This window comes from Lissotriton helveticus, chromosome 1_1 (genome assembly GCF_964261635.1).
Source record: "Lissotriton helveticus chromosome 1_1, aLisHel1.1, whole genome shotgun sequence".
In the NCBI taxonomy this organism is placed as follows: domain Eukaryota; kingdom Metazoa; phylum Chordata; class Amphibia; order Caudata; family Salamandridae; genus Lissotriton; species Lissotriton helveticus.
The window spans coordinates 1,378,926,733-1,378,943,144 of NC_136057.1; positions in this window are offsets into that span (position 1 = coordinate 1,378,926,733).

A 16,412-nucleotide genomic window follows, 5' to 3' on the forward strand; every position below is an offset into this window, starting at 1 on the left:
CTCTCCCCGGCCTGGCTAGGGTTCGGTAGCTGGGACCGGGCCCGGGGCTTGAGCTCCGTCCGTCCGGCCGGGCCTGGGGTGCGTGAGCCCCCCGTCCTGCAAGCCGTCAGAGGGTCCGGGCGCTGGGGACGGGGCTCCACCGGGGCCTGGGGAGGCTCTCCCCGGCCTGGCTAGGGTTACGGAAGCTTGGACTGGGCCCGGGGCTTGAGCTCCGTCCGTCCGGCCGGTCCTGGGGTGCGTGAGCCCCCCCCGTCCTGCAAGCCGTCAGATGGTCCGGGCGCTGGGGACGGGGCTCCACCGGGGCCCGGGGAGGCTCTCCCCGGCCTGGCTAGGGTTCGGTAGCTGGGACCGGGCCCGGGGCTTGAGGTCCGTCCGGGCCTGGGGTGCGTGAGCCCCCCCGTCCTGCAAGCCGTCAGAGGGTCCGGGGCTCCACAGGGGGCCCGGGGAGGCTCTCCCCGGCCTGGCTAGGGTTCGGTAGCTGGGACCGGGCCCGGGGCTTGAGCTCCGTCCGTCCTGCCGGGCCTGGGGTGCCCCCCCCCCCCCCGTCCTGCAAGCCGTCAGAGGGTCCGGGCGCTGGGGACGGGGCTCCACCGGGGCCCGGCCTGGCTAGGGTTACGGAAGCTTGGACCGGGCCCGGGGAGCAGGTGTGGCTGGCATCATCCACTACGCTGTCCGCGCGTAGTTTTCCGCCCACCCCTAATTATTAGGTGTCTGGGATAAACCGACTATTTCTTGTAAGTTCACAGTATCCCAGTCTCTCAAAAAGGATGGGATGGTGTAAATGTTTAGGAACCTCCTCATTCCTAGAGCGATTTGTGTGCCAATTTCCATATTCTATTATTAAGGACAACAAGGGAACGCAAAGGAGTCGGCAAGGGACCTTGGGAGTCAATACTATTAAGGCAACAGTGGTCCCTTACAAGCATTAATACGTAAAACAATGAATATAGACACAGTCGTTTTTATATTGTAAATGACATACCCAGCCAGGCAGAGGTCTAGTATTTACTTGTCAAGCAATGTACAACTAAATTCACACACAGTATACAAGACGGGGCACAAGCCTGTACCCAGCTTATCACACAATTAGACATCGGGAAAAAAGGCAGGTGGAGAAAAACACACAAAAGGGCTTTTAGGCAAAAGCTTAGCATTCTGTCAACTTGTTAATTGCACAGTTATAAATATAGAGCAGAACAATACTTGCACCTTTACACTTTTAAAGAGACATATAGGTTTTTACAACTGTATAAGGTGCACATATTGTCAACGGCGTTTCGATACGTTTACCACGTTATACGGATCATCATCAGGACATGTGATAAATGCCTAATATATGAAAGCCTCATTTGCCGAATAACTGCATCCGACGGGGGAACGCCAATGGAGCCACAATGGGGGCAATGGTTATGGCCGCTCAGGGTAGGAACGGGTCAATGACCGATAGTTCGTGCTACAGGCGCTGCTCGATCGCGGGTGCCAGTGGGACTCAATATATTAGGCTTTCATATATTAGGCATTTATCACATGTCCTGATGATGATCCGTATTACGTGGTAAACGGATCGAAACGCCTAACCGTAGAGGGTATTGCCCTGCTTGTGGGTGTGTCACATTCCTACCTTCGGGTTTCCTCCTGTTTCCCTGGCCAGGGTGCTTCTAGCTCCGACAGCCTCTTCCTACCTCACCTGGGTCATTAATGATTTGGCCTCATCTTCATACACTGGTAAACTAGTTAGTACCAGCTCAGGAGGGGCTCCGGTGGACCCTCGCCCTGCTATACGATGATCATGCAGTATGGATGCAAGATCTGATTGGAGTAGCCCCCAAAATTTAAGTAGGAGCTGATTGACTGACTACACGCGCGAATAAATATAGAACTCTTTGGCCATTTCAGAGTTCCAGGAATTCTCATTGAATGAAATGGAAATGCACACAAGTGTCCTTGGAAGGTACTATGGGGCATATTAACAAGAACCTCGTTAAAATTATCGCCGTTTTAGCGGCAGTAAACTGCTGCTAAAACGGCAATATTGGGCTTGCTAATATGCATTATAGAATTCCAATAGAAGCCCAGGTTAGATGTCCTGCACATGTAACCTGGGCTTCTATTGGAATTCTATAATGCATATTAGCAAGCCCATTATCGCAGTTTTAGCGGCAGTTTCCTGCTGCTAAAATGGCGATATTTTAACGAGGTTCTTGCTAATATGCCCCTATGCTCCAAGGTCAGACTCTGCTGACTGCTGGCTCCTTCAGGCTGGAGACTGAGGCTCGATCAAGATCCCCGTGACAAGGGCAGCTGCAGAGCCTTGGGGGTCAAGAGTCCTGCCTGCTGTGAGGAGGGATACTGGAGTTCGCCCTGCGGAGGAGAGCTTGCCTCGAAAAAGAGGCCAACTACCCACCTGCTTGAAAGGCCCAGTGGAACCATCGTGAGATCTTTGCTGCTGTTCCAAGAAAAGAACCGTCAACACTGCTTAGGGTCCAGTGGAAGAATCATCACCTATGGAGCCATGTTGTCAGCCCTAGGTGTCCCTAAACCCACCGTGAGCCCTCGAGGCCTCAGTCTCCTCTCCTGACCTGGGGGTGCTTAGGAAGCGAAGCATGCCAACATCACAAACACGTCTAACTACATGGAGCGCTGGGCTCTGACGTGCGTGACATGACTTTTATGTTTTTAATATTGCACGTATTACAGGGATGATTGAATGTAATGCATGCAGATTTAACATTGCCATTTGCATTCAGGTGCTGTGCGTCCAACTTGTCCTGTTTATTTTGCAGCTATTAAACGAGTCCTTTGTCGTGTATTTTCTAAATCATGCTAACAAAAACAGCAGGATGAATACCATTCTCTGGGGCTTGTATTATTTGTAAATGCAGCAGCTGAGGCGATAGCTACTAGAGAAAATATCTTGTGTGTTCTGTCCTAAAGCAAGTAGGAAGGAAATAATAGTACGCTTCCACATATACTTTTAACTAAATGTATTGTTAAAGTATCCTGTATAATGATAGCTGAGCCAGTTATGAGTTGACCCCTCCTCGCTTTATTGAACAGGTGTGTAAAGTAATGGTAAAAGGGCCGATATTAGACTCACGGACTGGTTGCTGGAGGAAGTGTTGAATTTAGAGTTCTGTCTTCGAGCCGGAAGGAGCCATAAAGAATGTGGGCAGACATAGCATTACTTGGCATGTTAGTAAACTAGCATATTAGGATATTTGCATACAAATCAAAACTTACTTACCCATGCAATTAGAGGACTGGTTACAAACAACTTATGTGGAAATAATAGGATAGGGATGTGTGGTGAACTATAATTGGGGCATAGTTGACCTTTGCCCTGATTTATATAACTATTGCTGAGCTATTTATGATAGTTGCAATTATTTAAATGCACAGGATTTGTAGATCAATAATATATAATAAATGCAACTTTTTATGTGTATTATTTTCAGGCGTGCAGGGTGGGGATCTACATTTACCACTCACTTCCTTCAACTGAATTTTAACTCAGTGAAGACGGAGTGAGAGACACCTGCCAGTTCTTCTCTCCTTAAAGGTTGTAACAGCCTTTTGGAATGTTTGATCGTGTGGACCGTCCTAGGCTATGGAACACATTTATAGCTTACAGATATTCCAGATCTTCTGTTCTTTCCTGAAAGGCATCTTTATACAAATAATTAGGTATGCATATTATTAGGAAGAACAAATCAGTTTTCAAATGGAATACCCATCAGTATGTCAACCTCCCGTCACAATTTTAGCTTCGCAGCCTGCAGGCAGGACAGGAGCAGACCCCCGCAGGGGGAACATCACCTACTCGGACCAGTTGATGGTATTTCCAGAGGATCTACCGAAAGTGGAGCAGATCTGGAGTATCCTATCAATGGAGGGTCACTGCGACACTACTATTAAGAGAACATCATCTGCATAGAGCGAAATACTATCTTCGCGTTCTTCTGTCCATCGTAGCCCCCTATAATTGGGTCCCCGCATATCCAACTCACCAAGGGCTCCAGTATCATGGCGAACAACAGCCGAGAAAGCGGTCAACCCTGCCTTGTTCCCCGATTTAACATAAAGGTGTTTGATGTTCGCCTGTTAACCACGACTTGGGCCAAAGGTGCGATATATAACAGCTGCAGCCATTCGATAACATTCCGCCCAACCCCCATGTGCTCTAAAACAGCGAACATGTTCGGCCATTTGACCGTGCCGAAGGCCAGACCCACGCCCAGCGATAGTATTGCTGCATCTTCCCCGATTAGACTACCCATCAGGAACATTTTAAAACAAGTAGGTGTATTAGCCCCTTATTATTTCATTGGACATATCAGATTTATCAAAGTATATACAATCTTCCTGGGCTTTTTCCAAAATTTGGAAACTATGATATTTCTGCATTAATGTATGAAGACGATCTGGTTTTGATGGACTACACAGGCAGTTAAATGCATTAGCAGTTCATTGAAAGTCACATAATCTTTTGGTCAATGCAAATAAAACAATGATAATGATTATGAGGGCTTATGGATTGCAGCCCCATGGACATGGCACTTTAATAAAAAAAAGGTCTTGAGACTGTAAAATGTTTTTTTTTTTTTTTAGAGCTATTATATCAAACAATCTATCCTGGTCCAGCCACTGTAAAAATCAACTGGCTAAAGTCATCTGTTGATCTGGGCCTTGTTCAATATTTTAGAGCTCAAGGAAAAAGAGACGTTTTCTTCTTAATAAAAGTTTGTAATGCTACAATTCATGCAATTGCACTTTTTTAAGCTTGTTTTTTATTCAGAATTCCACAAAAAGTTACATCACATGTTGTCTCACAAGGACAAGGAGCAGTGAAAAGAGCATCGTACAGTCCGGAATACTTCTGATGCAGTATCTACATTGAACCAGGTGCGGTGCCGGCACTCCCAGCCCAGGGCAACACAATACAACACACATATTCACATTAGTGTACAATACCACTCCTTTTGAAATTAACCATCCAAGGAAAAACATAACCATAATTAACAATTGTGTCAGCGACAGAGCGGAGACAGGTTATATCACCCACAGGAGCCCAGCACAGGGAACAGGAGTAGGATACACAGGATATGGGGCCCCAGGCTTCCACAGAAAACAACTGTCCGTCCTGAATAGGGGTCAGCTGGAGGGTAGGTACAGCGTAGCAGGCAATGGATGGCCCAACCCATCGATACAGGATTATGATGTATCTAGACCTTAGTAACATCCAGCAGCCACGAGGAGCCCCTCCTGTCTCAAACATGTCCACTGGACACTTGCAGGGATCACAGTCATTCTCACCTTTAGCGTTGCCACTGATATCTCCCCCTCCACATGTATCCCACGCCCACAGACTCCTGACAGAAGCAGTCAAACTTTTGAGGGGTTGCTCTCTGGTGCCAATCTGGGCAAGGGGGATCCTGCAGCCTGGGAAAGAGCACCTGCTGTATCTCCTGACTCCTCACCCGACATCAGCTTCTCCAACATATCCTCCCAAGCCTCTATGTCACATTCTACGTTCTCGTCAGTGCGACGCAAGTGTGGACGACGCTCCTCAGCCATCGCCCATTCACTCAAATCAGCCATCCATTTATCCATTTGGGGGCCGTGGGGTGTGTCCTGTGTATTGCAATATGGCGTTTAGCTATTACAAGCCCAGAAGGGCAAATCTATGTTGCATACATAGGGTGACCAACCGTCCGTAAATTTCACGGACAGTCCATAATTTCAACCGCCTGTCCATTGTCCGTGAAGGATTCTTTAACAGACGCCATTTGTCGGTCATTTTAACCGGGCACCACCCTAAAGACTTGCATTTAGGGTGACCAACCGTCCGTAAATTTCAAGGACAGTCCATAATTTCGGCGCCTGTCCGTTGTCTGTGAAGGATTCTTTAACGGATGCCATTTGTTCATAATTTTAACCTGTCACACCACCCTAAAGAAAGCACAGCTTCCACCCACCTCCCTTCTTGACTCCGATGCTGATGAGGTCGGGTGTAACAGACTCCGATGCAGTACCAAAGCTCAGATACCCAGCAGCATTGGAGAGGCACAGCGGGATGGCAACCCTCACACCTCCAGCCCTTGATGAGCTGTTAAGAGGTGCTTGAAGGTGACTGAGAGGGAGGGGCTGCAGCTTCTGGAGCAGGGGCATCTATTGAGATGCAAACAGTCCTGAATGCGCTCTGCAGTTTAGAGGGGCCTCACACATTCCCTTTCTGCCCAGGGCCCCAAACATCCTAGCACCGGCCTTGATTACACCGATGCAGCAGTGGTTCTCTTCACAGATCTTGATTACTGTCACTAAATTGTAAACAAACCTCGGTTCTTCAAACATGCAGTCTATAATGTAATAAAATTAAGAAATGGCACAATCGCACCCACACTGATTAACAAAGTATGGAGGACAATCAGTTAAATCAGTTCTCTTGGAGTATGTCCTTTAAGTACTGTGAGTACAGTGAGGGATGGCAAAACTAACATTTTGGAAAGAGCCTGTCTTCTCGTTGTCTTGTCCAGGAGGGGTTGAGGAGCCCTACCCCACCCTGAAAGAGACCAAGATGATACTAGAATACTGCATGCCCACCCCTGTGCCCACCCTGGTGGATTATGTTCCCCTCCTGTGATGGCTCCTGCCCACCCCAGTGATGGCTCCTGTCCTCCCATGTGGTGGCTCATGTCCAATCCCCCCCCCCTTCCCGCCTGTGATGGCTCCTGCCCCCTCCCCACCTGTGATGTCTCCTGTCCCCCCCTGTGGTGGATCCTGTCTCTGCCATGAGTGCCTTCTGTCCCAGTCCTGGAATGGCTCCTGCAGCGAGGGTGAAGTTCTTGATGGGCCTCCTCTCAGAAAGGCTCAGCTCAAAATGAATATGAAAAGGTGAGTAAGTGAAGGGATGGCTGGATGAATTAGTGAAAGGGTGAATGGATGAATGGAAGATTTAATATATGGATAATGAGAGAGGATGGATGGATTGATGAGCGAGTGGAAGGATGGAAGAGAGAAAAGTAAATAGCTTAGTATATGGGTGGAAGGGTAGCTGGATGGGTAAAAGGGTGGAATGTATGAGTGAAAGGATGGATGAGTGAAAAGGTGGATGAATGGATGAGTGAAATGATGGATGGATTGATGCATTGATAAGTGCAAGGGTGAATGGATGGACGGATGAGTGAAAGGGTGGATGTAAGGATGGATGAGTGAGTGAAAGGGAGGGTAGATGGACAAAAGGATGAATAGATGAGTGAAGGAGTGAAAGGATAAATGGATGAGAGAAAGGATGGATGAGTGATAGGGTCAATGGATGGATTCATGAGTTGATGAGTAGATGTATGGGTGGATGGATGGAAGGAAGGATTGCTAAGTGAAAGGGTCGATGGAGAGAGAAAGGGAGGATGGATGGATGACTTAAAGGGTGGATGGGTGGAAGGATGATTGACTGGGTGGATGGATGAGTAAGTGAAAGGATGGCTGGATGGGTGAAAGGGTAAATGGCTGGATGGATGAGTGAATAGATGGATGGGTAGAAGAGTGGATGGATGAGTGTACAGATGGATAGGGTGAAAGGGTGGATGGATGTATAATGGATGGATGAGTGCAAGGATGTATAAAGGGATGGATGAGTGAAATGGTAGATGGAAGGATACATGATGGATAGGTTTGCAAATGGTTGAATATGATTGGATATGGCTGGGCTTACTCATATACTATTGCGCGACCTCTGAGGTGTCTGTAAAATGTATCCAATTGTCCTGAAGTTTTGTTCTGAATTTTGACCTCCTGTCCTTAATTTGTGTCCTGAATTTTGACCCTTTGTCCTGAATTTTTACACTCACCGTCCTGAATTTTCACCAATGCCAGTTGGTCACCCTACGGATAGGGGACCTGACTTTTGGGGTGGGGAGAACACACAGAAGACAATGGTTAACTGAAGCCTCAACTCGGACCCCCATAACATCTCACAGCACTCGCAACAGTTCCGTTCAGGAATGCAACCAGGCACAATCTCAAGTCATGTGGAGGAACGCCGCTGGCTACATACCATACTGGGGGCACGTTGGCAGGCGTGCTGCATTAAAATGTGGTAATTGCTGAGGTGTTTGATATGTGCAATGCAGATAATAAAATTGTGAGAGTTTAAAGCAGGCGTTACTGGTTACCTCCTGTTCCTGCGCAAAGACTCTCTGCAATTCCCCATCTGGAAGGGGTAATAGCAGGTATGCCAACCATCTTAGACACATCAACCCTATGGTCCACCTTCAGAGTTTTATGTATACTGGAGATCAGCCCCCTAGAGGAGCTGGATCGAAGGTGCATGATTTCTCAGGCTCATCTGGGAAAGCCACCCATAATTTGCAGCCTGTACGCAAAATGTTTGTGTATTTCTATAATTGACCATCCGGTACTTGGCAGCACTCCCTTGCATCTGCAAAGGAAAAGAAGTTCCTGTTGAGAAATAGATCCCAACTTGTCTAACACCCCCACAGCATGCCGCCGCATAATGTCCATTATGTTCTGTATTGGACGGAAATTATGGAGCCAACGGAGGGGGAGCAGCTGAGCATATGGGGCAAAGGACAAAGGTGACTGCCCTTGCCCAAACCCCTGCAACTGATGGACTATGAATGGGTAATTCGGAGGAAACTATGAACCCATCTTGAGACATCTTGGGAGGTCCGCCTCCGCGCCCCTCTTCATCAATTAAAGCTTTCTCAATGTTTTAACTTTCAGCCCACCACTGTGCCGTGTACTGAATAACTCTGCAAAATAATAGAGGCTGAGGTCTGGAAGGCCCAAACCACCCAATTCCATATCCAGCTTCAGCACCTCCAGCTTTACCCTACTGAGTTTACCAGCCCATACCTAAGAAATTAGGAGACTATTCAAGGTGGCGAAGGTAGCCCATGGGATGCAGTATAAGAAGTTCCGGAGAGAATAGAGGCACCAGGGAAGCAAAATTATCTTGCTCAGATCCCCTGTCCAATAACAGAGAGAGGAAGGCAATAATCGAACTGAAACGCAACTTCTAGGCTGGCAATGACCACTTCCATGTTCAGTGCATAATTAGCCTCCGGGGTGTGAGCAACCTGTGTACCTAAATACCGAGAGTGGTTGCATTCCCACCGTAAGTCCGTGACAGGGAGAGCTGCAGCATCCACCCCGAACAGTCTCGCTAGTGGGAAGATAACCAATTTCTGGAGGTTAACGTGTAGCCCCGAAACACTCCGAATGAGGACAGCACGTCCAAAAGTGTGGGTATCACCCTCTCTGGGTGGTGAACATAGAGCAATGCATTGTCAGCATATAAGGAAATAATGTGAGTGTGATCCGCCACTGAGATACCCCACTGGGCCATATCACTTCGGAGCCAGATCACCAATGTTCAATTGCCAGGGCCACGGCGACAACAGACACCATGCCTCGTGCCTCTCTCTATGGGGATGCCCTCAGAGATCACACCTCCACTGCAAACACGGGTCATCGGCTGGCAATAGAGTAACCAGACTATCCTGACCCAGATCCATACTCACCAAACTTTCCCAAAGGTAGTCTCATTGCAGAGTATCAAATGCTTTTTCGATGTCCAAAGTGACCAATGCCACCTGCATATCAACATAGCCACCGAATGTATCACATGAGAATTGCTGCAAATTCATATGTGTCCTTCTACCTGGCACGAACCCACATTGGTCCTCGTAGAGTCACCACACGTCCCAAACGCATCGCCAATTTTTCTACGTCTACTCCCAACATAGAACCAGTGTCGTAGGAGCCAGGGTCTTGTGGGTCTTTACCCGGATTGGGGAGCATGACGATCTAGGCCGTCTATATAGATGGCGGTAGGACACCCACATGTTTAGATTCCAGGAGGGCCTCTAGCAAATGAGGCAGCAGGGGGTCGGTGAATGTCTAGAAGAATTCCACCTGGAGATCATCCGGTCTCGAGGCACTACAGCTCACTATACTCTTCACCACTTCTTGCAGGTCCTCCAGCCGGATTGCCTCCCCAAGCCCTTCACTCTGCCCCTCTGTAAGGCGTGGAAGTGTTGTCATCTAGAAACCACCCAATCTCAATCAGGTTGCTATGCGGGCCCCCCCTTGTACACCGCTGCCAAGTCATCATGTAGCAGGGAATTGACACCAGCTTGAGTGATGGCAACCACGCCAGAAGTCTTCCGGACTTGTTGCCCTCCCGATGTAATAACTGGCGAAATTCGCCCCTAATCAGACAATCCAGTCTGTCCCATATATCCCCCATTCTGCACTGGGCCTGGCATAGGGCTTCTCTGTGCGGTTCCACCATGGTTCCTGAGCCTTGCAGCCCAACCAATACTTCTCCTGCCTCAGTAAGCTCCTTCTCCAAGTGTTGCCTCATGCCTCCAACTCTAGACAGGCTCTCCCCTTGTGTCACCACCTTCAACGCGTCCCACTCCAGCCCCCTTCTAGCCTACAATTGCACAGTATGCTATAGAAGTAAAGCCATCTAGCTTGATAGTAATACTTCATAAAGTAGAATCTCAATTGTGGAAAGTATATTTTGGTATTCGTTGATCGAGGACGGTGGAATTTTTTTTAGATTTTAAATGGTCCTGATTGCAATAACCAATTGATGCTTTACTGAAGTGATACATTATATCTGTAACATTTCAAAAGCTTCAGAATCAAACTTGGAAAGGTTAATTTAGGTTGAATTATCAGATGACATTGAGGGAAAGCTTTCATCCTCTAAATTAGAGTGCTTGTGACTAAAATGTTTGGACATAACAAGACGCTATCAATCAAACAAATAAGATAACACAATTATGGTGGATAAAAGTTGCTAAACGTAATAGATTTAGTATTATTTCTGTGTGAATGTTTAAAGGCTACATTTAAGATGTACTTTAGCAAATATGAGGGGAATCAATTTTATTTTCAATCAAATATTAGTTATGAGCTTTGAAGAGTTTACAGCAACTTCCAATTTTGGAAATCTTGGCGTTGGTGAAAATATTCCACTGGCTGAAATAGAAGGAAGAGATCATACACGTTGGGAGTTCTGTGGTGCAAATATTCAAAACTTAAATCATTTATTGTTCTTCTCGCCGGGGTTAATAATTTATCAAGAACGATAGTTAAGAGCAATCTTTATCATGTTTATTGTACATACTTACTCAGAAGCTCTATTTGTATTATTTTATCCAAAGTCAGTTAATATTTGTTACAGATAATCTAACATTTTTTACTCTTTTATTATATCGTAATTGTTAATTATATTTATTGTAGTTGGTAATTTATGAATGAGCAATCATTCTATGGAAATGTTACAGTAAATAAACAGTAAAAAATAGTTTTTGGAGCCTTGAGGCTCTACTGGGTGTGACCCCCCAATAAATCTGGGGTAACACAACAGTTTATTCCTAGTCCCTCTAAAGTGGAGGACTTCCTTGACTGTGAATTGTAACTTTGCCTTGATGAGCAATGCCAAGCTTAGGGAGGTATCTTCTGCCGATTTGATAACAGGCTTGGTTGGACCTGAGAGATCTATGCAAGGCCACGCAGGAGCCGGATACTATGTAGTGGTGAGCGACCCCTCAAAAAGTGAAATATACTGATTCGGCGTCTTGGCATACAACCCCAACTGTATCATGTAGATGCTGAGCTGCATCTGAAAACACTGATGCACATACGAGCATGTGCAATATTGTTAGGGTTCAAATATTGTAGACCAGCTTCACAGATCCAGTGTCCACAAACATCTTCGAACATACTGACCTTTGCAGTGCTGACCGCCACAATAAAGAGGTGGTGGGCTGGTTTTAGGGGACGCGGGTAGAGGGGGCCGAGCGCAGGTAAGGATAATAATAAAAATAAATATGTATAAAAGACACACTTACCTAGAGCTCCCGCCCGCCTTATGCATTGTGCTCGGACTCGTCCTTCCTGGTCCCAGCAAGCACTGAGGCCGCGTCTTAGACTCCCTGCAATCCCCGCGCAGCTCTCGCGTAGGTTAGTCTGAGTGACTGGAAAGACGCTCCGCTCAGACCAGGGAGTCTGTGTGGGTTTCTCCAGCCCAGCTGTTCAATGCAGCCAGGCTGGTGAACATCAGGGCTGGAGAAACCTAAGTGCGCATGTGTGTTTTGGTCATCCCGAGACAGCCAGCCAAACACATAGCACTCCTCTTTCCCATGCCCCGCCCCTCCCTGCGCAAGCTGGCTCAGAGCCGGCAAATGAAAAATAAAACAATGACATTGTTTTATCTTTCATTGAGCCAGGCAGTGGGGCGACGCTCTTGAGCCATTAAGGAGGTGCCGCCACTGGGCCATTGACTCTTACATTGTGTTCTCATTGAGAGAGGCACTGGATTGCATTTTCTAGCTAGGAAGCGGCTAGTATTTAGTTCAGTGTGCATTAAAATACTTAACTTTGATTTATTAAGGAGTATTGCAGTTGTCAGTGTCTGACCCTCTTCTCCTCCACGAATAAGCCTTGACTACTCGGGCTCATCATACCTAGAGTCAAGCTCTAATGGCGTGTACGTGCTATGCATAATGATGAGTTGGCCACAGGAAAACAGAGAAAGATGTCTCCCGTTGTCGCAAGTGGAGCCCAGTACACCCTGGTTGCCCTGGAACCATGTCTTACACACCCATTATTATTACTACGTATTATCCGCGTTAACCAGTGCCCTCCTTACAGGATTTACTTTGCAACAATATAATTATGCACCTGCATCATGATATCTTATGGAATTATGTAACCTGCACTGCTACCTAACTTTTAATCATGTACTCTATATCAGCCCCGTGTTTTTCCTTCGGAAAAACGTAATCTCTCTTCCCACGCATCAATTTGTTGTGTGATTATACTAATTGGAACAATTAACATTTGTAATATGCAGTTTAAACGCAAAAAAAACAGGAGCACTCTATCGGTGTACGTCAAACAGCAAAGCGACATTACCTCGGAAACTGTTCCACAGAGTACCCTTGGCGCTCGTTTGTGGTGTCCCTTCAAGAGGTAATCTGTTCAGGGTTGTAAACACTCGAGAATGTGGGAGGTGGCTCCAGGTTCCCTTGTTTGTGCTGTTGGGAGAGGCGGGCAGGCCTTGGATAACTGTGCCCCACCTCTGCGGGAGCTCTAATAGCAGTGGCAGTGCTCACTTCAAAGCCCGGCTTTCTGACCAAGGCCCGCCCTCTATTCCTGCCACCTGCACCGCTGGTTGAAAGTGTTGGCTGATCATAATTCTCCATCAGGACTGATGCGCTATCCGCCCCTGGTGAGCCTAAACATCTGGGGCCTCATTTATGAAAAGTGACGCATCGCTGCGTGAAAACAGCGATGCGTCACTTTTCATTGCGCCCTCCTTGCGACACCAATGATGCGTCATATTTACAAAATGACGCATCATGGCGCAAGGAGTTACAGATACGTCAGTATTTCTGATGTATTTGTATGGCGTAAAAGTGACGCATTGCTGGTGTGTGTCACAAAAGTGACGCAACTCCAGCAATGTGTCCTTTCACATGGGGCAAGCCCCATGAGAAAGTGCCTGCATCAGTCTTACGCCTGCTGTTAGGCAGGTGTAAGAAATTGACGCATTTACGTCCTAGAAGTGGCGCAGTGAAATCTTATAGATTTCACTGCGTCACTTCTATGATCCTTTCCTGCATCAGAACGCCCCCCCCCCCTGCATACATTATACCTGGCGTAGGTATAATGTAGCGCAGGGGCTTACAAAGTGACGCATCTACCTAGATGCGTCACTTTGTAAATATGGTGCAACAAGGCACATTTTTTACGCTGCTGGTGCGTCACACAAAGTGACGCACCGGCAGCGTAAAAGTGACGCATGACCTCATTAATGAGGCCCCTGAAAACTAGCTTTAGTGGTGCTACCAGGTTCCCCAAATGCCACAACCGATGCCTCGCAAAGAAGCGGGCAACCTAAAGGAGCTCTTGATTTCAGAGGAGCTTGGTGACTAGTAATGGTGATGTTACCGGGCTCACACCGAGGGCCCGATTCACAAAGCTCTTCGTAGGAGTAGTGGTGCCTTACTCCTGTCTTAGATGTGAATTAATCCTCTATGTACAGGATTTGTATGACAAAATAGTGAAGTAAAAATATTGTGGGTCCAAGATATCGAGGCTTAAGTATTGAGAACCAAAGTATTGGGAACATAAGTGCGCATAGCTAGGTATACATTTACTGTTCATGACTCCACACCTACGTACCTTGAAACACCATAAATATATATTTGTATTTATATATCTATATATCTATATATAAATATATATGTATGCTTTTACCTACTCCCCCACGTCACCTACTCAGCAATGCCGACATAGTGATTGCTGGGACTTGTAGTTCGAAGAAATCATCACGAACACTCACAGGTGTGCTGATTGCATCGGGGGAGGGGATTCAGGTGCTAGCAGGTATTTCACACAGGACTAGGTTCATTGGAGAAAGGCTCATCACAGTGCAGGGTTCTGAAGAAGGCAACCATGCCGAAATGCATTCGCTGCCACTGGGACACTCGGAGATAAACGTGTTCTGTGTCATGAAATCCCCTTTTGGCCTCTGATCTTTTTTCGGAAGGATTTCTCGTTATATATATAAATATATATATATATATATTCACTTAAAAAAGGTTAAAGTGACGTTATAGTTAGGTGAATATGTCAGTGGCAACATTACATTTTTGAATGAAAAAAACCCCACAGAAATTTAACAGTTATAGTTAGCAGAGCTAGCCATAACTTGGGCCCTCGCCATGCACTGCTTATGACCTCACATATTACATCACTCATGACGTGTTCTGTGACATTATTTATGACAAAATTCATGACAACTCAAATTACATCACTGATGACATCACCCAAACTTCTTTTGTAAAAATGTATCTATAAACTGCTATGGCATTAGAGGCCTGAAAGTAAGTACCAGTAAGGTCAAACGGGCGGAACTTGTAGGTGATTTGGCACCTTTTTTTTAAAGGGGAGAGCAGCCCAGTGGCCCCCTATATAGAACCTTTAAAAAGCCCTGGGATCTGCATCCCCCAGGGTCATGTTATTTTTAAAGGGGGCTGCATGGCCCTCCCCCACAAGCCTATTTTGGCTCCGGCTACCCCATCCCGGTGCCTGAATTTAATATAGGTGGGTGCCCTGGAAGCCACCCAGGACACCCACCATGCACCACAATGGAGACTGCAGGGGGAGCCCCAGGGCCCCCGCGGCCACAGTTGGCTCTCCACATACTACAGGAGCCAGCATTGCTCCCGCATGGAGATAGCAGCTATTTATGCTCCTCCCTCCGGGCCGGAGCAATATAGAGATCTGGCTCCCTGCCCACATCAGTGCAGACAGGAAAATAGATCAAAAGTCTGCTTCCTGCTGGAAGGAGCATTTTCAAAACTCCCACTTGCGGGGAGCAGACTTTGTTCACTCCTGTTTGGCAGGAGTTTTTCAAAAATGCTCCCGCAAAGCGGAAACAAACACAAGTTTCCCTGTCAGCGCCATATTTCTGTTGTTGCCGACAGTCAGTCGGAGCACTCGCTCGCGTGGTGGGCCAATCAGAACGCTCTAGTTTTAAATTGGCGCTCACATGATATTCTCTTCTGCTTCTAATGCATCCAACCGTCCACATATACAAATATTTTTGACCCCTAACTTCAACAAAGCTACTGAACGGATTTCCCACAAATCACAAATAATCACAAAAAACACAATCTGTGGACTACTATCCAGCTTCATGCCGAATTTGGTGTAATTCTGTTCATTAGTTTTTGCTGAATCCCTTCTTAAAGATGCCTATGGAAAATACATGGGGATTTTGTGTTTTGGGACCTCCCTTTTTTCTTGGCCTCCGCTTGCCGGTTGACTCCTCAACCTTCCATGCACATACTAGTCAAAAAGTAGCACCTTTTTGGAAAGTTTTGTGGTGATTCATCAAACAGGGCCAAAGTTATTAGCAACACAAAAAAACTGCTTATCCTATGGAACAGCTGACCTAACTGTAACTAACCAAGGGTGACTGCCACTGGATAAACTAACTAACTAACTAACTATCTATCTATCTATCTATCTATCTATCTATCTATCTATCTATCTATCTATCTATCTATCTATATATCTATCTATCTATCTATCTATAGAGAGAGAGAGTTTGTTAGGATCATATACGTGAAGTTAAGTTTAGTTAATCTATGGTTACCTATTTAATTACCTATAAATACTTAGTTTTACAGTATTTTGGTTCTTAATATTTAATCCTCAATATGTTGACCCACATTATTTTTTCCTAAATATTCTGGAGAAATCTGTCCATGCCTCATTCATAAAATTCTGAGTAGTTCACCTTCCAGCAGGCTTAAGTGTAAATTATGAAATTCCAGGAGTAAGATATGCTTTTCTGTGGTGGA